The sequence below is a fragment of the Phacochoerus africanus genome, chromosome 2 (assembly GCF_016906955.1).
Source record: "Phacochoerus africanus isolate WHEZ1 chromosome 2, ROS_Pafr_v1, whole genome shotgun sequence".
Lineage (NCBI taxonomy): Eukaryota > Metazoa > Chordata > Mammalia > Artiodactyla > Suidae > Phacochoerus > Phacochoerus africanus.
This window is the reverse complement of record NC_062545.1, coordinates 78,171,440-78,196,269: the sequence shown is the minus strand read 5'-3', so window position 1 is coordinate 78,196,269 and position 24,830 is coordinate 78,171,440. Positions and strand designations below refer to the sequence as shown.

The following is a 24,830-nucleotide window of genomic DNA, read 5'->3' as shown; positions in this document are numbered from 1 at the left end:
TGCTTGATACAAGAACCTCAAAAGTACTGAGTCTCTGACATACCTTTATCTTCATAGAACTAGCCTTGCTCTCAGCTGCTAACCTTAATTCTCACTTCACTGAGAAAAGAGAAGCAATTAAAGAAAATTTCCACAGGCATCTATGAAAATACCCACCCATATTTTCTGTGTTTTCACCACTTCTTGGATGAAATCTCTATTCTCCTAAATATCAGTCCCCTCTCCGTGTACTAGACCCATCCCTCTTGCCTAACCAAGGATGTCAACCTATTAATTCTATCTCCTACACCATTAATTTTCACTGTCTGTTAGATCATTTCTTCCAGGATTCAAACATGCTATTATTTGTCCCATCTTAAAAAGAAAAACAACCCACCTGTTTTAACCCCATGGTACTAAACCCAGTGGGTCAATTCTCATGGCTTCTCTGTCAGCTTAGAATGTGACAAGGTTGATCACTCACCCCTCTTTTTTTTTTTTCTTTTTTATGGCTGCACCCATGCCCTTGGAAGTTCCCAGGTCAGGGATTGAATCTGAGCTACAGCTGCATCAGCTCTATACCCTTAACCTACTGCACCACAGTGGGAACTCCTCACTCTTCATTAATGTAGTTTATTTATATGCTTTCCAGCAGGATGCACTCCCAGGTTTCCTTCTTCCTCGCTGTTCTCTCCTTCCCAGTCTCCTTGATCAGTTCTTCTGCTTTCCCAGAGGTTAGTGTTGGAGAGCCTCAAGCTCCGTCCTTGGCCTCTTCTCTTCTCCCTCTACCCTCCCTCCCTTAGTTATCTCATCAAGCCCTGACTTATCATTTATATTCTGATGACTTCCAAATGTAGATCTTTATCTCAGATCTTTCTCCCAAATTCTAGACTCCTATAGCCAGCTTCTTCCTTCATATCCTCAGTAGGATGTCCACCCTCTCAAATTTAACAGATCCCAAACTGAACTCCTGATCTCCCCAAAGCTGCTCCACCTGCAGCCTGCTCCATCTCATCTGAGGACAACTCCATCCTACTTGTGACTCAGGCCCAAAACCTTGGCATTATCCTTGATCCTTCTCCTCCCCAGTATATACAAGCAGTCAGAAGGTTGTACTGGCTTTACCTTCTAAATACTCCAGACCCTGACCACTTTCCTACCATGTCCACTGCTCCCTGGTAGTCCACACACTGTCCTCTCTCATCTGAATTACTAGAATAGCCTTCTAAACAGTCTCCTGGCATCCATCATTGCCCTCTAGTGTCTTTTGCAACACAGCAGCCATTAATTTGCAACACAAACTCTACTATCCTCTGCTTAAAACCCTGCAGTCCACAACAGCTCCTGCAAGGCAATTTCCTCAAGGGAAACCACTACAGAGTCTTCAGAGCTTCCTTAGTCAGAGAGGGAAAGCTGCTTCTACTAACAAAGTAAACAGAGTTTAGAGGTACATTCTATAGTTATATGAGATTCCCATCCCCATTTTCAGGCTCCATTATGTCCCAATCAATGCTATCACTTCAACATAAGAGATCCTCAAAAGTTTTGAATTCAATGTATGGCTTCTGCATAGCATTCTGATTATGTCATATAGATATCAATATAGTATTTTCTTTGTTATTAATTTTTCCCTAGTTTGTAATTGGATTTGATATACTTGTTAAATGAAGAGTTGTTTGAAAGAGTGCTTTTAAAATTCTAAATGTGGAGTTCTCGTCATGGCTCTGCAGAAACGAATCTGACTAGTATCCATGAGGATGCAGGTTCAATCCCTGGACTCAGTCAGTGGGTTAAGGATCTGGTGTTGCTGTGAGCTGTGGTGTAGGTCACAGATGTGGCTCAGATCTGGTGTGACTGTGGCTATGGCCAGCAGCTGCAGCTCCAATTCGACCCCTAGTCTGGGAACCTCCATATGCTGCAGGTGCAGCCCTAAAAATACAAATAAAATAAAATAATTCTTTATAAATGCATATATATTTTTTTAAAAAAACTTTTTTTTGGCCACACCCATGGCATATGGAAGTTCCCAGCTCAGGGATCGAATCGGAGCTACAGCAGTGACACAAGCCACCTAAGAGATAATACCAGATCCTTAACCCACTGTGCCAAAGCAGAAACTCCTGGTTTCTTCTTCCTGGAATACATTAAGATTTTATTTGTATTCTAATGAAAGGACATTGAGTATAACTGTTTTCAGTGTGTTTGAAAAACAACTAAATTTTCTACTTTTATACCGGTTAACATGTGAATTTTATTTACCAAATTCTCCTCTAGCCTTCCGTAGCTTGTGTTGACTTGATTTGTCAAATTCTGACAAAAGTATGTTAAGGTTTATATTTTTGAATCTATAAAAACAAATCAAGGAGTTCTCATCATGGCGCAGTGGTTAACTAGGAATCATGAGGTTGTGGGTTTGATCCCTGGCCTCGCTCAGTGGGTTAACGATCCAGCATTGCAATGAGCTGTGGTGTAGGTCGTGGATGTGGCTTGAATCCTGTGTTGCTGTAGCTGTGGTGTAGGCCAGCCTCTACAGCTCCGATTAGACTAGCCTAGGAATCTCCATATGCCACTGGAAGCGGCCCTAGAAGGCAAAAAGACCGAAAAAAAAATCAAAACAGAAGGGAAAAATACATTCAGTGCTTCCCATGTCCTTACAGTGGCTGCAAAGCCCCAGCTGCCTCATCACTCTGATGGCCTCTTCGTCTATCGTGTTCTCCTCCCTCACCATTGGCTAGATTCCAGCCAGAAGTCTCCTTGCTGCCCCCCAAACACGGCCTTTGCTCTCATTGCTCCCTCCGCTTGGAATGCTCTTCCCCAGGACCCACTCGCTAACTCCCTCACCTCCTTTGACTCTTCGTGCAAATCACACCTCTGCAATGAGAGCTATACTTTCACCGTATTTAATATACAAAACTGTTCCCCAATCCTAACTGGCAGTCTCAACCTCCTTTACCTGGCTCTATTTTTTCTCTTTGTCACAGCATTTATTTCACCCTCTAACATACTATGTAGTTTACTTGTTTTGCTTATTCTTCGTCTATCTTGAATGTAAACTCTGTGAGAAACAGATGTTTATTTGTTTTATCAACTAGTTTATTCCAAAACCCCAGAACTGTGCCTGGCACACAGTAAACACTTTGGAAACATTGTTGAATGAATGCCCTCCCTTAGACGGAGGATTTGGTTTTGGTCTTCCTTCCTGAGGATGTTCCTTGAAGTCCAAGACTTTTCTCAACTCTCCATTGGGAAAAATAAGTAAGATTTTATTTGTGCTCCAATAGGTCATTAGCAATAGGTCTTGTTATGAGATTAGATCACATTGCATCTATTTTCCAGCTATTTAATTTAAAAGTGTAGTAGTTTAGTTAAAATAAATGTATGTTATTGTTAACCCAAAAGACTACACATGACCAACATTTCTTAAATCTTCTTCGCTTACTGTCCTCATTGAGAATCCTGAGAAAAATGTACATACGTATATTTTCTTTCAATTTCAGAGAGTCTAAGGAACCCCTGACATCTTTTCACAAATCTCTAGGCATTCATTAATCACAGTTAGAAGTTCTGTGCACACATACACTCACAGAGACATGTACAAACACTTGGGATATAATTTACATGGCTTCTCTGATTTCGATACTTTTTTCCAGTACTTTTTAACTTTTCCCTATATCTTAACAAGTTTCTTTTTTTCTGTTTATTGAAATAATTTTCGAGGGTCACAATTTCACAAAAAGCTTGCAAGTACAGGACAACCACATGAAAACCCTACTGGAAAGATATCTTGTGTAAATTTTCACTTCAAAGCAAATGCAATGCAAAATGAGGATGTGGAAATAACTTCCTGGCCCATAAATATTTAATAATCTTTGGGGTTGAGGGGTGTCAGATGGCAAGCTTAAAATGTACTGTATTTAGAAGTAAAATACCCAAGTCTCATGCAATCCTTAGTGAGATAAACTATTCAATCTACCAATTATATTCCTTATAGTCAGAATCATTTATGCCTTATAATTAGTATATTCTTAATTATAATTGTAAAAGATGTTTCTGGTTGTGGCCTCTGAGCAATTGTTTTCTACAAAAAAATGTAAAGGTCTACATAGAGGAAATGTCATAGGCATTCTTTGTTTGTACTGCAGACAAGAGGTTTTGCAATACCTGGAGTATATGAGGCACTCCTGTGCTCCTTTACAATTATGGATTGTAGTTTTCTTGGATCGACCACAGTCCTACTGAATCAGAATTTCCCAGGTGAGGCCCAGGCATGAAATTTTGAAAAACTTCCAGATGAGTTTTTCTAGGCAAGTTGAGAAGCCCTTGTTCAAGCAGCAGTGGGATATATTGCTTTTTCTTTTCTTTTTAGTTTTTACCTTAGGGTAATATTTGATTTATAGAAAAGGTACAAAAACTATACAGAGAATTCCCATATATCTTTCACCCAGCTTTTCCTAATCTTAACATTTTATATACCCATGGAGTATATGTCAAAACTAAGACGTTAACCCTAATACCTTACCATTAATTAAACTGCGGACTTCATTTTGATTTCGCTTCACATTTCCCACTCGTCCCCTCATACAGGGGGACATGAAGTCTCAATCTCTTCTCACTGGGGAGGGGATCACAGGGTTAAGGTGCTGTCTGCTAGTTTCCTCCACTGGACAGGGACACATTTTTCCTTCTTTTCTATCAGTACTGCATTAGAGAAGAGGCACCAAGTCTAGCCTACACTAAAGGAGAGAAAAATTAAGCTACACCCCACCCCACCAAGAGAGGCATGGTATCTACATTATTTGTAATTCTTCTGCAAGAAAGATTTGCCTCTTCTCCTCCATTTATTTATTTATTCAACCATTTATTTATATCAGTATGAAACTAGAAATTTAATACAAGTCATCCAATACCATGAGCCAGCAATAGCAAGATAACCACTGCTTACATTTTGGTGGACTGTGTGCATGTGTATGTGTGTTATTTTTTTTTTTGAAAGTATGTATTATTATCACCATTTTATTTATTTGTTTGGTTGGTTTTTGTCTTTTTAGGGCTGTACCCACAGACTATGGAGGTTCCCAGGCTAGGGATCAAATCAGAGCTACGGCTGCCAACCAACACCACAGCCACAGCAATGCCAGATCTGAGCCACCTCTGCAACCTACACCACAGCTCATGGCAACACCGGATCCTAAACCCACTGAGTGAGGCCAGGGATAAAACCTGCGTCCTCATGGATACTAGTCATATTCATTTCTGCTGAGCCACGATTGGAACGCCCTGTGTGTTATTTTTGGTAATAACTGAAATTATTCCTTATATTCTTCTGTATGTTCTTTTTCCACCAAATACTATGAAGGCTTAAAGAACTATAGGTTTATAGACAGAGGCTCTGCAGATAAAATTCATGTTATAAAGGCCACTGTGCTGGCATGAAAAGAATACAGTTGGGGTGGAGGGAAAGAGGGAGATAGTGAAATCAGAAACACTAGTTAGGTAGATAGAACTAGACTGAGAAATGAAGTGACATATTTAGAGTAACAATGGATTCAAGAGGCATTCAAGATAGCACTGCCAGGATTGTAGTGAATGATTTGATACTGGAGTGGGGTAGAAAGAGAAACTAAAGAACTCTGCGTATGCAATGGATCCATCCGCAGTGATGACATTTAGCAAATCCACAAAGAACACAAAGCAAAAGATAGGTTTGACCAGAGAAGATGATAGTTTTATTTTCTCATGTATTAAGTTGGAGATGCTTCAGGTTTTCTAGCTGGAACAGTTCAACAATCAGTTGGAAGTTTGTACCTGGTGCTCAGATAGGAGGATCAAGCAGGAGGCAGAACTTATAGAGAAACTGTTAATGTTCATGCCAAGAGATTGGGTGAAATCAGTCAGCATGATATGTAAAGCTGAAGAAAAGAACAACAAATACAGTTGGAAATTTAAGTAACATTTAATATTTGGTCAAAGGAAGAGGAATCAGTAAAGGAAAGAGAAGAAAGGGGAAAGTGGTCCAAGAACTAAGACGAGAACCAAAGGTGAGTTATTTCTAGAAAATAAAAAGGGTTGGAGAGCTCAGAGAATGGAGTGGGTGACAGTGCCAGGGTTATGGTCACAAAGATGAGGAGACCGAAGAAGGCGAGGACATTGAAGTAACGTGCCAACTTTCCTTCCAAGAATGGGAAGGTGGAAAGAAAGCAGAAGCATAGTGTGGTATCCCGAGGAGAAGTCAGGATGGATGAGAGGCATTGTTTCCTTTCTCTCCCTCCAGGTGAAGACTGGGAACACTGACAAGCCAAAAGGTGGCGGTGAGGAGCTCCCCAAAGTCTGGCTGGGCCAGGTGGGTCTACTGTTATTTTTTTTATTTTATTTATTTATTTTCGTCTTTTTGCCTTTTCTAGGCCCCCTCCTGCTGCATATGGAGGTTCCCAGGCTAGGAGTCTAATCGGAGCTGTAGACACCGGCCTACGCCAGAGCCACAGCAACGTGGGATCTGAGCCGCGTCTGCAACCCACGCACGGCTCAGGGCAACGCCAGATCCCCAACCCACTGAGCAAGACCAGGGATCGAACCCGCAACCTCATGGTTCCTAGTCAGATTCGTTAACCACTGCGCCACGACGGGAACTCTGGGTCTACTGTTATTTAAGTTACCCTTCTAACTGAGAGTCCTGGAGAGGAGTTACTGCCAAATGTGAAGAAGGTGGAAATTCTTAGTGGGGGGTTAGGTGAGGGCAGGCCTAACACAAAATACTATGTCTTCGCAATTTACACACACAGAAAGGCAAGAAGAAATAACAAAGAAGGTCAGTTGTTTAAAATTGTGTTGGGAGTTCCTATTGTGGCACAGAGAAAACGAATCCGATTAGTATCCACGAGGATGTGGGTTTAATCCTCACCCAGTGGTCCAGGCATCCAGTGTTGCCGTGAGCTGTGGTGTAGATCGCAGATGGAGCTTGGATCCCGCGTTGCTGTGGCTGCGATGTAGGCCGGCAGCTGTAGCTCTGATTGGACTCCTAGCCGGGAACCTCCATATACCACAGGTGTGGCCCCAAAAAACAGAAAAATAAAAAATAAAATTGTGTTTGGGGGAGCTGTTGTATAATACAGTTAAAGCTACAGTTAAAAATTCTGGGATTCCTTGAAGAAAATTATAAAAATACAACTTTGTGCTTTTTACCCATGATGTGGTTTTTAAACTCAGTCAATCTATAATGTTCAGATGGTTCAAGAACAATAATACAATGTGTTTCCTCAGGGTTTCAGATGTGTAATGACCTTGAGTATGAATGTAACTCCAGTTAACCATTATAATACCGTGAGAAAAATCTAAGCCTCAAAAGAAAATCTATATTTTATCACTCATGTGGGAGTAAATGTTTTAGATTTGTCTAAACAAACAACTTTATTTATTTATGCTACATTTTATAGAAGAATGCATTGAAAACATAAACAACACTGAACTGAAATATGGGCTGTTTATTTATTGAATGGCTCTTTTTAAAGATGATAATAATGTGAGTCACAGAATTTAACTGTTCTCATTTATAATACAATGTGGAATTTCTTTTGAAGTGAGCAAAGATATGTTTATTTACAAGTAAAGTAAAAAGAATTTTTTTAATTTTTAAAATTAAAGTAAGTACACTGATTTATATCAAACTGTGAATACAGATAGAAATTCTACTCTACGCTCTGTACTCACTATACTACTATACCATGCCATACTATACTATATTATACTCTATACTTATATTAAAAAGTATATTCTTTTTTTTTCTTTCTTTTTAGGGCTGCACACACAGCATATGGAAGTTCCCAAGCTAGGAGTCGAATTGGAGCGACAGCTGCCAACCTACACCACAGCCACAGCATCGTGGAATCCGAGCTGCATCTGCAACCTACACCACAGCTCATGGCAATGCTGGATCCCCAACCCACTGAGCGGGGCCAGGGATCAAACCTGTGTCCTCATGGATACTAGTTGGATTTGTTTCTGCTGCGCCACGACAGGAACTCCAACAAGGGAAGTATATTCTGTGGAAGAACCTCATGGTAAGCCTTGAGTGCCAACCCCAGTTCCGTTGCCAAATGGCAAGTTACTTGCTGTCTCTGGATTTTGATCAGAGCACATTTTGCCAGTTCTTTGATTTCAGTGCTCTCCCATGAAACATGTAATTCCACTCTCATCTCTGGAAAGCAGAGAGATAAAATCTTCTGATGAGATGACTAAGGCAAAAAGAAATTCATTGACTTAACAGAAGACAAAGAACAAAGCCATCAAAAGAACCAGAAGTAAGGTGGAAACTCACAGTTCACACCAGCACAGCACAGTGGCAAACAGCAAGGGCTCAGGATTTGGACTGTCTGGGCTCAAGTTCAATACTTGTCACTTGCTGGCTGGAGCCATGGGTGAGTTACTTAGCTTCAATATCCCCATCCTAAAAATGGGCTAATAACAGACCTACTGTTTAGGGTTGTTGTGAGAGTTAAGGAGTTAGAATAAGAAAAATGTTTAAAATGGTGCCTACTTCATGCAAAGCCTCAAGAAATGTTAGTTATTCATATTACTTGCACTACCTTCCTCCTATTTAACCTTCAAGGGTTTAAATTTCTTAGTCAAACATGATATAGATTAAATCACTCATCAGAAAGTTACTCAACCAGGGCCAGATCCAGATAATAAATGGCCTGAAGATTATACAATTTGGGAGAACTATGAATTATGAAGGCAGCAGATCCCCTGTCAGAATCCAGGCATCTGAGGAGCCTGAAGCATAAACATCATCAGCATCCTTTTCTCCCCATCCTCCTCTCCCCTCCACCATCACATACAGCATGTTGCTGTGACTTGGAAATGCTCCCTTGTTATAAAACAGAACAAATGTAGGAATTCTACAAATCAGCCACAGCCTAGTCCTGACTCCACTGAGAGGTTCTTGGATCCCCTACAACTCACGGCTAAGAGACTCACAGAATGTTTCAAGCTGGAAGGGACCAACTGGATGTTTTTATTATGAAAGCATGTTCTACGTGCAGGCCCAGAGGCCAGCTCTGTAATTGCTGGGTCCTGACATCCAGGAAGAGCAGACAGAGATGGTGAGGCTGCCAAAGAGCAGGGCCCCAAGCAGCTGCATGTGGCGTGTGGTGTGTGTGTGTGTGTGTATGTAGAGCCAGCTTTCCCAGACAATGCTCTGGAGGGCTCAAGTTACCCAACGGCTGGGTAAGGTTAGCTGAAAGGATAGAGCTGAGGCAGGAAAAGGACAGGAAAGGGTAAAAGAGAAAGAAAGCAAAGATTGTCTCCTGCCTGTCCTCTCAAAAGGTAAGGATGAATTTTCCCTAATGGCCTCACTCTGACAGGACAACCAGGGAGAGAGTTTTCTTATTTAAAAAAAAATTTTTTTCCTTGCAAACCATCCATAACCCCTGCAGTTGTCATTATTTATCTCCACTAAGCAAGCTCAATCATGAATATACTAAGGGAATTTCATCTTCCTTTGTGGAGGTCCAGGCAGGGGTGGTGTTATGGAAGAAGAAAAAGAGGAATATTGGAACTATCTTTATAGTTCATCTGTAAAACTCCTTCCCTTTTGAAGAAGGCAGTACAGCCCAGTGATTAACATGGCCGGCTTTCATCTGTATCCTGGACAGTGGGGAAATCTTTCTTAACCTTAGTTTCCTTGAATGTGAAATAGGGAGGGACACTTATGGGGGTGCTGGGGAGGCTGAATGAGACCAGACAAACCAAGCTCCTAGCAAGGCACCTACTAAGTGCTCTAAAAGCTCAGTTGGATTATTTGACTATTATTACCTGATATTTTCTTAATCTGATCCCTTCACTGATCAAAGGAAATATGATCTAAAGCTTTCTTGAAACAATTACTAAACGGTTCTTCCTTTTTCTTGGTTGTTAACTTGTTGTTTCCAGATTTGTTTTTTCAGTTTTTAAAATGTAAAAAATCACCAACTGAAGGTCTCCAAGTTGAACATTTCCAAAGAACACCAGCTATGGCCGAAACTGCTTTAAGAAATCATGTTCTCAGTTGAGAACATAATGTTTGGAAACTTGTCATTAACATCTTATTGAAGTAATACTACATGTTCAAATTCCAGCCTTCCTGAAATCTATTCTGAGGGGGACACTCAGATATGTTGCAGAAATAGAGAGTGTGGTTCTTGGCCCTGAGAAGTTTCTCATTTAATAGAGCAACTGGCTGTAGACAGAATAACATAAATAAATGTAACAGAAGCACATGAGCAAACATTTATACATAGCTGAGCACAGCTGCTTAGATTTACACAGGTGCAAAATAATATATCAAGGAAAATTTTTAAATGGTTATTACAGTTCTTGGCAACTAGAATATAGAGCAATACAAATTTTGAAATTGCATAGAACTACATACACATGGTCTTCATGGTTGCTAAAAAGTATGTGGAACCTACAGAAGCTGAGAGATTAGTGAAGAAGAAAGGAATTCAAAACTCAAGGAAGAGTAGGTACAATGGATTGGAAATGAGTCGGGTTGAATTGTTATTGACAGTTATTCATGACCAACATTTGAGCACTTCCTTTGTGCCAGGAATAGAGCTTTAAATGAACCATTTCACTTAATTCACACAACAATCCAAAATGGCTGTGTTCTTATTACTCACATGTCACAGATGAGGAAACTGAGGCTCAGGGAAATTCAGTAATGTGACCAAAATATGTGCCTAGGTGTCAACAGTGCCAATACTAGAATTTGAACCTGCATCTGTCTGATTTTAAACCTGCGCTCTTAAGCTATTACTACATTTCCTTGCTGTCAGGAATGGAATAGATAAGAAAGGCAAAAGGGATCATTTTAAAAACAGGCAGGGAGATGAAGACTGTCTACTAAGCCCCTGAAAGCCCCAGATGATGCTCATGAGAGGACCAGATTCTGTGGAACAAAGAGGTGGGCATGAAGAAGAGGAGCCTTGGATAAGGAGAAGCCAGCAAGGATACCAATGGTGCACAACCATCTTCTATCTAAAGTATTACTGACAAACTCTTCCTTCATTACTAAACAAGGTTCTTTACCTGAAAACTTCAACACCCTAACAAAGACTGCAGCATCACAATACCACACTATAAAGAGCAAGTCATCCCAAACATGCATGTAAGTAACCAGAGTGAGTACTAGTTATCCACTTGGTGACCTGGTCAGTTGGTAAATGAACTGGAAAAATAGCTGCTGCCCTGATAACCACTCTACCAAGTAACCTTCTCTCAGTGAGTTCTTTGTACAGCATTCTCTGTTTAACCTACCCACTAGTGTAAGAGTGAATCTTGGGGAAGGTTGGACCTAGACAAGGATCTGATCTCAAATACCTGTTGGCTCTGTAATCATAAGAAGTCTGGGCATCATCTCTAACATATGCTAATAGATCTATCCTAGGGTTTTGGAGAGGATTAACTGAGTACAATGCTTAGCCCATAGTAAGTGCTCAAACATATTAGCTGTTGTTATTAAAAATATTATAAGACAAGTAAAGCACTTCATAAACTCTTCAAAGCAGTCAGAAGCATCCTTTCTCTTTGCTACTGAAATTAGCGATGCTATTCTTCCACTGGGGATACAGAAATCTGCCATTTAGTGCCTTTTTATTAGGCAAGCACCACATTTCTGGTACCACAGCAGAAATGTGGGATAGAGATGCATTCATGTGGAATTAGACATCTAGTGAAGCACAATACATGGGAACTCCAACAGTCAAACCCTATAGCTGTAGTGGTGGATGGAGGGGGGCAGTGAGGAGGGGGGAGTGGGCATCACTGCTAATTTAAGCATATCCTCTTAGGTTTTTTGTTTCCCTCTGGCTTCCTGTGAAGCCTGCCCGGTACAAATGCAGCCAGGGTTTGCAGCGCAGTTAAATTTCACTCCCATTGAACAGTTCACAAGGTTTGTTTGGGTGCTGTTTGGTTAAAATGATGTGGGGGTGGGGGGAGTACAATTTACTGCAGCTGTTCATCATTATCCAGATAAGCCTGAGCAGCCTCCCAATTAACTTTCGTGTGTAATAAAGCCAATCAGTACATGAAAACAAGAATTTCTCATTTACTGAAATGATATTTGGCTTGTAATTGCTGTCTGGGAATGTTGAACCAGGTAGAAAACATTAAGAAAATTGCCCTCCTCCCTACAAATTTACACTTGGTGATTATTAAAAAAAAAAAAAAAAAAAAAAGACAGAGTTCCCGTTGTAGCACAGTGGAAACGAATCCAGCTAGTATCCATGAGGATGCGGGTCTGATCCCTGGCCTCACTCAGTGGGTTAAGGATCCAGTGTTGCCATGAGCTGTGGTAATGGTCATAGATGGGGCTCAGATCCCACATTGCTATGGCTGTGATGTAGGCTGGCAGCTGCAGCTCCAATTGGACCCCTAGCCTGGGAACCTCCCTAGGCCATGGGTGCGCCCCTAAAAAGAAAAAAAAAAAAAAGACCAAGAATTTCATATAGTGTAGCCTACGCTGTTAGGTAAGAATAGAAATATATATTATGTCTTTTGATGCAAAATAATATACTAGAACACACTTGCAACTTAACACCTGAAATAAATTTATGAGGCATATAAATGTTTTCCTAAGTCCTTGTGGCTTAAAAATATAAATAATAGAAATTAATCCGGAAACATATTTTCCTTGCAGATATGTTTCATCTTTTCAGAAAAAAAAATAAAAATATAGCATTTATGTAAAAAAGGAATGGACATCTCACCATAAAAAATTAATAAAGCTAGTCAAATGATGATTTTTTTTTTTGCCTTTTCTAGGGCCGCTCCCGCAGCACATGGAGGTTCCCAGACTAGGGGTCTAATCGGAGCTGTAGCTGCCAGCCTATGCCAGAGCCACAGCAACACCGGATCAGAGCCACGTCTGCGACCTACATCACAGCTCACGGCAACACCAGATCCTTAACCCACTGAGCGAGGCCAGGGATCGAACCCGCAACCTCATGATTCCAAGTCGGATTCGTTAACCACTGCGCCACGATGGGAACTCCAATGATGCCATTTTTAATGATACCATTTGATCTCATTTTTTGAGATCTTGCTGCATACACATTACTGTGTTATGCTAAATGATCAATATAATACTAAGGGTGAGAAGAATAAAGCTCATTAATTTTGTGTCTAATAGGTCCTCAAGTGTTTATTGAAATGATTATATTGAATTTCATTAAATTGAATTTTATTGATTTGAATTAGGACAATTATATGACACTGTCACTATACTTAAATCTCCAAACTAGCTAAAGAATTAAAATATAAATGTATAAAATTTTAAATAACACAACTAATCAATAACAATGCAGTACTATAATTTTTTAAAAAATAATGGCTGTTCTCCATCCACATTTCAGGGTCTGTGCATATTAGTGGACACACTTACAGTAGCTGTGAAGGAAGATAGAGATTCAGAAGATGAAGAGGAGGAGGATGTGAAGTTCTTAAGTATACATGAAAAGGCTTTCTGTCCCTGGAAATGATAGTAAGTTCCCACAGAAAAATGTAAAACTTGCTGCTGATAAAGATGGAGATGATAATGTTGATTTTGATTATGAGAAAGCTGAAGAAAAAAAGCTCCAGTAAAAAAAAAAAAAATCTATATAAGACACTCCAGCCAAAAATGCACAAAAATCAAACCAGAATGGAAAAGACTCAAAACCTTCAACACTAAGATCGAAAAGTCAAGAATCCCTCAATGAGTTCCTATTGTGGTTTAGCGGGTTAAGAACCCAATATAGCATCCATGAGGATGTGAGTTCGATCCCTGGCCTCCCTTGGTGGGTCAAGGATCTGGAGTTGCTGCAAGCTGTGGTGTAGATCACAGATGTGGCTTGGATCCCATGTTGCCATGGCTGTCATGTAGGCTGGCAGGTACAGCTTCAGTTCGACCCCTTGTCTAGGAACTTCCATATGTTGCAGGAGGAGCCATAAAAAGAAAAAAAGAAAAAAATAGGAAAGAACTCCTAAAATGCTGAAAGAACCTAGTTTAATAAAGGACATTAAGGCAAAAGTGCAAGCAAGTATAGAAAAAGATTGTTCTCATCCCAAAGAGTTCATCAATTTATGTGAAGAATTATTTCCAGATGACAGACCAGGAGTGTATCCAAACTCCCTGGCCTTGGAGGAAGTCTCTTTAAGAAAATAGTTTAAATGGTTTGTTAAAATTTTTCCACGTTATTTCATTTCTGTAATGGTCGACATCTGGCAGTCCTTTTTATAATGCAGAATGAGAACCTACCCTACCACGTCTGATGAATGTTTTCCAGGTTCTACTGCCAAGAATGTGTTGTCAAAAATGCCTGTTTAGTTTTTAAAGATGGAACTCCACCCTTTGCTTGGTTTAAAGCATGTATGGAGTGTTATCATAAGGCATAGTAAGAGTGGTAGTCAGACAAATGGAAATGGTGGGGAGACTAAAATATACATGTTCCATGAATCAATATGTTAATATAGTAAAAATTAAAAATATATAAATAATAAATAATGGTATATACACAGAAAGTTGGAAAAATGGTACAGAGAATCCCATGAACCCTTTAACCAATTTCCATGGTGCCATTTTATATGACTGTAGTATAATATCAAAACCAAGGAATTGACACTGATACCATACTGATAACTAGACTGCAGACTTTATTCAGTGTTCCCCAGTTTTTCACCTGCTACTCAATTGTATGTATACTTATGTGTGTACTTATAAGTGCATGAAGTTCTATGCAGTTTAATCCCCTGTAAAGATTTGTGGAACCACCACCACAATTAGGACACAGAACTATTCTCTCATCACAAAGGGACTCCTTCAGGTTACCCTTTTGTAATCACACCCACCCCCAATCACAACCGCTAATCTGTTCTCCATTTTTGTTTTGTCACTCCAAGAATGTTATGTAAGTAGAATCATATAGTATGTAACCTTTTGAGATTAGCTTTTTTCACTAAACATAATGCTCTTGAGATCCACCTAAATTGTTGCATTTGTCAGTAGTTTGTTCTTTTTTATGGCTGAGTAGTATTCCATGATATGGACAAACCAGAGTCCGTTTAGCCATTCATCCATTAAAGGACATTTGGGTTGTTCCTGATTTAAGGCTATTATAATTAAAGCTGCTATGAACATTCATGTGTAAGTGTTTTTTGTCAGTCTAAGTTTTCATTTCTCTGGGATGAGTGCCCAAGAGTATAAGTACTGGGTCGTATGGCAGTTGCATTGTTAGCTTTGAAGAAACTGCCACACATTCCCACCAGCCTATATGAGAGATCCAGCTGCTTCCCATGCTCTATAGTATTTTAGTTTTACTACTATTTTTTATTTTAGCAATCCTTAGCCTTAGTATTTTAGGTTTACTACCATTTTTTATTTTAGCCATTAGGCATGTAGTGATACCCACTGTGGTTTTCAATTTGCTTTTCCTTAATACACAACTACAATTTAAGATATGTCACTAAATTGTATGGAAATTTTTTTCTTTTCTATTTTAGTGGTTGTCAGTATTGACTTCATGTTAGAATCACCTGGGCAGCTTTCAAACTATCTCCACCCAAGCTATACTTCAGAACAATTAAATTTGAATCTCTAAGGGTAGACCCAGGCATCATCACTTACTTGTTAAAATTACCCAGATAATTATAATATACATCCTAGCTTCAGAACCAGTGTTGAATCCAATTCTACACAGACACCAGAAAACTAATCATAGTTACAGCTCATTGCTGACTCCCCATAAGCTGTGCTGCAGATAAAACACAAGCTCATTGACTGGCTGCTCCAAATTTTGCTCCCTGCCTATTCCTCCAGACTCATCAACCTCCACTTTCTGTCTACATTTTTATGCTCGGGTAGTAATGAATTATTTCAGCTTGCCATGCACATTGCTATGTTTTATGCAAAATCCCTGCAGTTAGAACCTTAGACTGTGCAGTTTTAAGGATTCTAAGTGATCCTGGTGCACAGTAATATTTGAAAGACACTATACTACCACTAATTGCAAAATGATTGGTAATTTTTTTTATTATTCTAGTCTTCATTTATTCATTTATCAAAAAAATATTGAGAACCTAACATGTAGAAGGCACTGGAGAGAATGGCTTATGGTGCAGAGAGGGAAGGTCCTGGCAGACATGTGAAAAATGTGACAAGTACCAGGTGGGTAAACACAGGGTTCAGGGAGCTCACAGGACTGGCTCCCCACCTAACTATGTGTAGCTTGAGATTTGAAGGATGACTAGGAATTAGGCAGACAGAGAGGCAAAGGAAGGGACAGAGTTTTTCTAGAAGAGAAAACAGCATGTTTAAAGACTTAACAAGAGAATGATACAGCTTGTTCAGAAAAATTTAAGATCATTGGTATGGCTGGAGCAGGAAAGAAAAGGGATAAACACACACAAACATCAAATATTCAAATGTTTTCATCATATTACTTTAATGTCTCTAATAAAGTAATATCAATAAATAAGAATTAATGGCTCTGAATGGGTAAAGTCATTTTTCTTAAGCAAACAGTAATTGCTGATTGCAGCTTGAAGGGCTTTTGAAGATTCAGTGGAAATGGATTTCACCTCATTAAACTCTGTAACAGCATTTTTTTTTAAGCTTCCGACCCTACCTAGTAGTTAACCTCAGCTTCAGGGTCAAGAGATTTGCTTCGGGCACTTACTTCAGACCCTAAATTTTATGGGAATGAAGTACTCTCTCTCAATCCAAGTGTTCATCTCTGATGGAGGAAATAGCTCTGTTCTCAAAATGACACTAACACTTCACTTTTCAAATACATGTCAGCTGTGTTGCTGAGCGTCTACAGATGCCATTCTGCTGCCTGATCAGTGACTCAGAGAAGCTGTCTTCCCAGCAGTGTGTGTGTGTGTGTGTGTGTGTGTTTGGAAGAGGGTGGTAGGGATTAAAAAATAAGATCTCAACTGAAGCACTTTAAATTGCTAAAACTGCTGCAGTAGTCCATAGGAACTAAATGGAAACAAATTCTTCAACTAAACTGCTCAAAAAGTTATCAAGAAAACTGAAAAGGAAAAGAAAATCAGTAAACTGAAAAGGAAAATAAAATTTTTTATTAAAAAAAAAGCAAATCTCATCTCCCTGGGGAGCTATTGCTAGTCCAGAATGATTTTAAGTTCACTTAGGGATATTTCAGTTTTATTCATGTTTTGGCAAAATTTATGAGCTGCAGATCATTGCCTGAAAATAAGACATTCATATGGTCACTGCCAACCCTGGAGTCCATTTCATTTTATCAGGCAAAACTCGTCATGCTCACAATTAAAAAAAAAAATATCCCAGATGATAGGGGGGGATTTTTCTCTATCTTCTGGATCTCTGAAAACAGTAAAACCATAGTGTCCACTCAAGGGAGCGATTCTGCATTAGAAGACCCTGACCTGGATGTCACAACTGACCAGCTGTGAATTAGGACGTGTCATTGCCATCACCACAAAGTTTTAATTAAGAATCTTTGTGAACAAGAGGCCATGCAGACTAACTATGGGGCAGATCTGATAAAATTGAGGGTATTTCAAGAGCCCACAGAGAGGAACATGTGAAATCAAGGCTATCTCAGAAAAATTGAGGGCATGTCGGCACTGTGCCTACTCTCAGCTGACTTACCGTCTAAACCCTGTTGACATGGATGAAGACCAGGCCAAAGACATCATACTCTTTGAACATGTATTAAGCATGGTTAAGAATTTATTCTAACTAATTATCTTTTTTCACTGTCAGCAGCTCGCAAATCCTTTGAATATTCAAAACTCTGACATGGAAGGGGATATTAAAAAGCCCCACTGGCCAGCTTCTCCAGCTACTTATTTTTGCCACTTTTAATAACAAAACTAAAAACAAAACTCCAGAATCGAGGCTAGGAAGATGTCTGTCTCTGTGTGTGTGTGTGTGTGTGTGTGTGTGTGTGTGTGTGTGTGTGTGTGTGTTGTGTTGAGAGAGGTTAGAGGTTGAATACAACACTATAGAGATCCTACCACGTGCTTATTGAACATCTTAAGCCAATATCCATGCCATCTATGATTTCCCTCTTCCAAAAGCAACTCAGAGAGGCCACCCCTTAGAATTTCACAAACCTGGTATTTCCCTGAGGACAGCCTGAGAGTAGCAGGGTTTTTCTCTCCTGCCTCAAGTCCAAGTTCACCCAAATTTGGCCCTTTGGTAAATGGAGCATTCAATATGAAAACAAATTAAAATGTCCTCCAAATCACTACCAACGTTGAGGCAATTTCTCTTCCCCAAACTCCTACATTATGTGTCTCCTGCCCATCTCAAAAATTAAGTAGGACAGGTAGAGGAACAGCAAATTTCAAACTTTTTCCTCCCCTCGCCCACCCCAGCCCTTCCCTCCCCCTCCCCTAGTCCTTGAGTCTTTGTCCTCTGACCTAAAAGTGTCTTGTTTTTTTCCCTTCTTGTCATCTGGAGCCAAGAATACTGAATGTGGCTTGAAGAAATAACATCATATGATGGAACCATTCTTTTATTAAGACAGCTGACAACATATGTTAGTGCATGTAGTCATTCTTTAGATTGCTATGCCATTTTAGGGCAGAGAGAGGGTTTGGATGAGGTCTTCACGCTATTTTTCAAATTTCATGTGCTGTGGGAAAAAAAAGCAAAGCTTGCCATTTTTCATTTTTGCAAGGTTATGAGGATTAAGGAGTCTTTTTTCCATCCCATGATTTAACATGACTGAAAATTGCCTGTTAACTCTCAACATGATTTTGATATTGTAAAGCCCAAACAATCCTTAAAAGGAAAAAGCAGAATATAGCTAATTAACAAAGAAAGAAAGGTTCCTTTCAAGGAATGGCATGGTACATTTCCAGGGTCTGGCCCAGCAAAGAAGGGAAACATGATCTTCATAAACATGGCAAGTTCAGGCCTTTAGGCACAATTGTCTTTCTGCAAGTGTGAGCTATCCTTTAAGCTCACCTGTGAAAGCCCTGTATGCAGACTGTTCCCTCCCAGCCCTTCCCTCTCTTTTTTATAACCCTAACTCTTCTCTTCCATAAGAACTAATCTGCAGGATGATAAAAGGAAATGACTTCATTTGGGTGGAGAAGGGAAAAGATATAGCTTTAATCCCAAATCTTGTAAGTCAAATGTGCTGTGCAAGAAAAAGCAGCTGCCAAGCCACCAGCTGAGTCTCCTTAAGTGGAGGGCCTTGCTGAGCAGCGTCCCCAAGGGAAGGAGAAGCAAAGGGTGGGGACGTGGAAATGACAGTACCAAGACTTGCATCTTGGTTCCAGGTACATAATTCTTTCTCTCCTGTCATCCTTCCCTGCTTTGTTTTAGCAGAGAGGGGGCTCTCCAGAGATCTAGAGCCCTATGCTGGCCCCTGAAAACTAATCTGAGCAATAGACTCAGAAAGTAAGATGCTTTTCAAAACCTACATTTAAGTTTCTATCTCAAGAGTACCTGCTGTGGTACAGTGGGTTAAGAATCTGGATACAGCGGCTGGTGTCTCTATAGAGGCGTGGGTTCAACCTCTGGCCCAGGAACTTCCATAGGGTCTGGGGGCTAACATTTAAAGGTTTTTTTTATTATTTTATTTTATTTTATTTTGTCTTTTTAGGGCCACACCTGTAGCATATGGAAGTTCCCAGGCTACAGGTCGAATCAGAGCTGCAGATGCTGGCCTACACCACAGCCACATCAAGGCAGGATCCAAGCAGCATCTGTGACCTACACCACAGCTCACAGCAATGCTGGATCCTTAACCCACTGAGTGAGGCCAAAGATGGAACCCCTATCTTCATGAAAACTAGTCGGGTTTGTTACTGCTGAGCCTTGATAGAAACTCCTTAAAACAATTTTTTTTAATAAAATAAAACGAAATTGAGTGTGAAGAGTTTTGTTTTTTTTTTAATTATTCTAGCCCAAACCAGGAAAGCACAATTAATCCTCATGGGGAAAAATATTACAAGGCATGTGGTAATTAAACTTACCCTTGCTTACTCTGTCATGCTTTCTCTTCGGCATGCTTCAAAGAGGAGGAGAGGCAGAGTGCACTGAAATAGCCTGGGTTATTTTATTCTGGGTCACAATCACACCCAGAATGAACATTGGTGGGCTTCCTACATGTAGTGAGGGGAGTGGGCTTATCAAGCCAGCCTCTGGGGAGCTCAGATTTGTGGATAGCTGTGCACTCAACTACTTCAAATATCAATTTTGTTGGTGTGTCTGTTAATCTTTTTTTCTTTTCTTTCTTCTTCTTCTTCTCCTCCTTCTTCTTCTTTTTGTTAAAACTTTTTGGATGGAAATCTTTGAATGTCTGCATTTACCTCTGTCCTCATAAAGATAGGACATTTGAATTATTTTAATTGTTTGATGTCCAGGGTCTTTTTAATTAATGTTCACCATCTGACCCCCATCTTTCCCTTTGTCAGCTCACTGCCTTTCTAACTCTTCCCAAAGGGAAGGCCTCGTTAAACTGATCCAGCAAATTGTAAGATGTTGACTAGGTGACAATTCACCTGAAGCAGGGTCCTTCTGCATCAACAGGCTCCTGCTCACTTGCTCCTCTTATGGTTTTTCTAGATAACTTCCCAGAAGTATTTATTCCTTTAAACATCCTTCATCCATGCACCTATTAAGCAGGTGCCTTAAAATCTACTGGCGGGCACTGCAAATACTACCCTAGTGGGTTTTATCATTAAGCCTTCATGAAAACCCATGAGGTATGTACTTTTATTCCATTTTACAGATGGGAAAAATGAATTTCAAAGAACGTCAGTGACATACAAAGTAGGTAGAGAGACAGCATCGAAAAGGAGGCAGTCTATCTTCAGCCCTTGCTTTTGACCTCTACACTATGCAGCATTTAATCTCACCCCCAACTGCTGGATCCTCCACATGAACCCTAATATTCTGCCAAGCACCCAGTGCTCTCAAAGTATGTGTGTGTGGGGGGTCCTTCTATAGGCCATGGACAGCTATATTTTAAGCAGAGGCAGGAAGAAAGCCACATCACCCACTCGGTTCTATACTGGGTCATCTGCAGGCCAAAGCAGCCATGCTTCAGTTCTGGTTTTTTACAATTCTTCATGAAAACCACCATTCAATTCTGCCATAACCATTCTGAAGGCCAGGCATACATCTGTAGACCACAATTTTACCCACCACCCCTCTCCAGGTCTCCCATCAGCAGGCATTTGGACTATTGTTCTGTTTTCCTTGTGAGCAACACTGCTGTGAACATTCTCAAGCTCACGTCCTGTTGCACATGTGCAAGTTTCTCCTGGGAATTCAGTGAGATGCAGAATAGCTGGCCCATAGGTATGAGGATGCTCAACTTTACAATCCATTGTCAAACATTCTCAGGCAAGCATGACTCCTAGTTTAGATTTAAATAGGAACCCAAGAAAGTAGCTCCTCCAAAGATGTGAGTCAGCAGCTCGTGTAGATCTACACTATGGAGAACGCATAGTGATGAGACCTAGACCAGAGATAGCTAAGGGCTTGACTAATTCTGGTGTAGAAAGGCTCTGACTTAACATGAGAACCATGCTGGGAAGATCTGTGTCTTGTGATGTATTTTTTATGATCAAGTTAGCTGTTTAGTAAACTATGCGTGGTTATTTCCACAGTGTGTGGGCTCAGTCAGTCTCAATAAATTCTTTTATTGGTTTATAAATCTCCAAATTAAGGAAGAACCTTCTCCAAGTATTGTTATGGCTACTCCCTGAACTGGAAGAGTGATGTGGGAGTGCTAACAAATACAGCAGAATTCCATATCTGAAGAGATACTGCTTGCAGGTACTACCTTACTGGCTCAAGTGGGTATGCTACATAAAATCACCATTGTAGAGATGTTTCTCCATGACAGTTAAATAGAACTGTTTTCATTTCAAGAAAAAGTCCAAAATACTGTATTTTTAATCTCTGATTTTAATTTTTTTAAGGTTTTCTCTCAACCTTCCTGCCAAATTATACATGTTATTTTGCTTTCCCTTCAAATTGTGTCTGCTTTTCCCTTTATGAAATAATCTTGTAATTCACTCTGGGCTTAGAAGCCACAAGCCAAACCTGTTATCATTGTGGGTTATATAAGAGTAAATGAGGTCCGAGAATGAATCTAAAGAAGCCCTCTTCCAAGAAAAGTTAATTTCAGGGACTTAACATTTAAAGGCTAAAGACCTCTTTTGTATACTTATTCTCAGTTGTGTTTTGAGTGGTAAAGGTAATAAATGGCCAGATTCCAACTATTTAAGAAAATTGAGCAGAAGATTCAGACCACGACTCAGGTTCTGTTTCAGTTCTGATATTTGATAGCTATGTGATTAGGCAAGAAGCTTCATCATCCTTTACCTCTCTAAGCGTATGGAACTAGAAAATGAAAATGGTCACCTCTCTTCATGTACAGAAATAAATTCTTGATTGTCACCATGTAACAGAATCTTCCGCTGGATAGCTTTGCCACAACATAAACTATTATCCTAATGAATTAAGATTACCTTAGAGCATGTTGGCCTCTGTCTCTAGAAAAGAGTCCCAAGTTTCTAAACCTTTTAGTAGGCAAGGAGCCAAGTACCTGAGCTTTCCTAACAGATATTCCAGAAAAAAATATCAAAAAAATATATACCAGGCCCTATGGCAGATAATTTATATAACTGAAGAGAAAATTCCAAAATATTGGTATCTAGAAATCCCAGTTTTTCTTTCTTTTTTTTCCCTTTCTTTCTTTTTTTTTTTTTTTCTGTCTTTTGTCTTTTTAGGGCTGCACCCACGGCATATGGAGGTTCCCAGGCTAGGGGTCTAATCGGAGCTGTATCCTCTGGCCTACACCACAACCATAGCAACGCAGGATCTGAGCCATGTCTGTGACCTATACCAGAGCTCATGGCAACGCCAGATCCTTAACCCACTGAGCGAGGCTAGGGATCTAATCTGCAACCTCATGGTTCCAAGTCAGATTCATTTCTGCTGCGCCACGAGGGGAACTCCTAGAAATCCCAGTTTTTCTTAAAACTGTTCGTTAAAGTAGTGTTGTAACTAAGTGGATCAAGTAAAGGAAAATGGCATTGAGAATGGTACATTTATTCTTCTAATAATCTTTGGCTAATATTTGCTAAAGCAGTTAACAGCAAGCTCAGTGTGGTATATTGCAAATATGATCACAAACCTATCTACTTTATTAAGAAGTGGAAGCTGGGAGCTCCTGTTGTGGCTCAGGAGAAATGAACCCGACTAGTATCTATGAGGATGTGGATTCGACTCCTGGCCTCACTTAGTGGGTTAAGGATCCAGCATTGCCATGAGCCATGGTGTAGGTCACAAACCTACACCATGGCTCAGACCTGGCGTTGCTGTGGCTGTGGGGTAGACCAGCAGCTGCAGCTCTGATTCAAATCCTGACCAGGGAACTTCCGTATGCCATAGGTGCGGCCCTAAAAAAGAAAAAAAAGAAATGTGGAAGCTATTTTCCTATCCTTTGAATCTGGGATAGCCATGGGTCTTTTTGTTGGCCAGCAGAACATTAGCAAACTGGACACAAGCAGAGGCTGAACTTATTCTTGCATGTTGGAACGTGCCTTCTTATTTATTGTTCTTAGAATGTGTCTCCATCATGTAAAGAAGCCTAGACTAGCCTGTGGGAGAATGAGAAAACATCTGAAGGAGAAGCAAGTGTCCCCGCTGACAGGCAGCCAACTCCCAAAAGCAGAGCCACTGGTCCACCCATAGCCAACTTCAGACACATGTGGGTCTGATATTCAAAAACAAATGCAAAGAACCATCCAGATGAGTACAGCCTAAACTGCTAGCCCCCAAATCATACACTGAATAAACAGTGATTATTTTAAGCAGTAAGTGTTGTGTTTGTTACTCCATAAGAAAAAGCTGATACATTGAGCATCTATTCCTCCTTCTTTCTTCCTGTCAGACTTCAAATAAGTCAAGTGATTCAGAGGATGGCGACCTAATCCCACCTCTAAAAATGAGTCTTAATTGATCTAGGCCATTGATCTATTACCTTGCAGTTTATGGTTTATTGTCTATGCCATTGATATCTAAAAGTTGTAACTGATCAATTTCCATCAACTGTTGAGTAATGAAATCTGAAGTAGCAATATGTTCGGGCTGGACCCTTCTCTGCTTCTAGACAATATCAAGTATAGCCATGAGACCTGGAATTGCTGTCACCATTCTGGTAACAGCCCAACATACAGAGGAAAGAAGTACCAAGAGACCTGCAGAAAAGCTAAGCTGAATCCTTCACACCCTGTGGCTGTGGCTACACCCCTGTTTCCAGAGCTCTTATGATGGGAGAACCTGAACTTCCCTATAATCTGTACCAGTGTGAGTAGGAGTTTTCTGATTCTTGCCTTTCTTGAATACTCATTCCCTGTACAGCAGGGCATGCCAACTGAGAGCTAGAAATGTGTCACTTGCAATAAATATTTAATAGCCATTGCACTAAAATGTGTATCTTTTTGGAACATAAAGACATAACAAATAAAATATTCATTTTCCACACATTTTGATCTTATTAGATACTGGGGATATTCTTTGACGTGAAAAGAAACTTAAAATTATGCTATTGTAGCACTGAATAAATTTTCTGGGCCATAGTTTCAGAACTACATACAGGCTTGTGCAGACACAACCAGTCAGGCCTAAGACCTAAAGAAGAAAGTAATCTGTTTTTTCATCTCTGTCATTTTATAGAGACTAACTTTATCAGTTTATTTGAATAATCTTGGAGCATAGTTTTTCTACTTGGAGATACATGGGAATAGTAACTTTCAATGGACATTAGTAGATACCACTTAAAAGAACTCTTTGTAAACCCAAGCCAATACCAAATTAG

At 40.0% G+C, this 24,830-nt stretch overlaps 1 pseudogene; it reads left to right on the top strand.

Moving 5' to 3' along the window:
* LOC125120650 (nucleophosmin-like) overlaps positions 1–14,150 on the top strand; it is a 37,897-nt pseudogene extending 23,747 nt beyond the window's left edge.
* Positions 14,151–24,830: the final 10,680 nt, after the last annotated feature.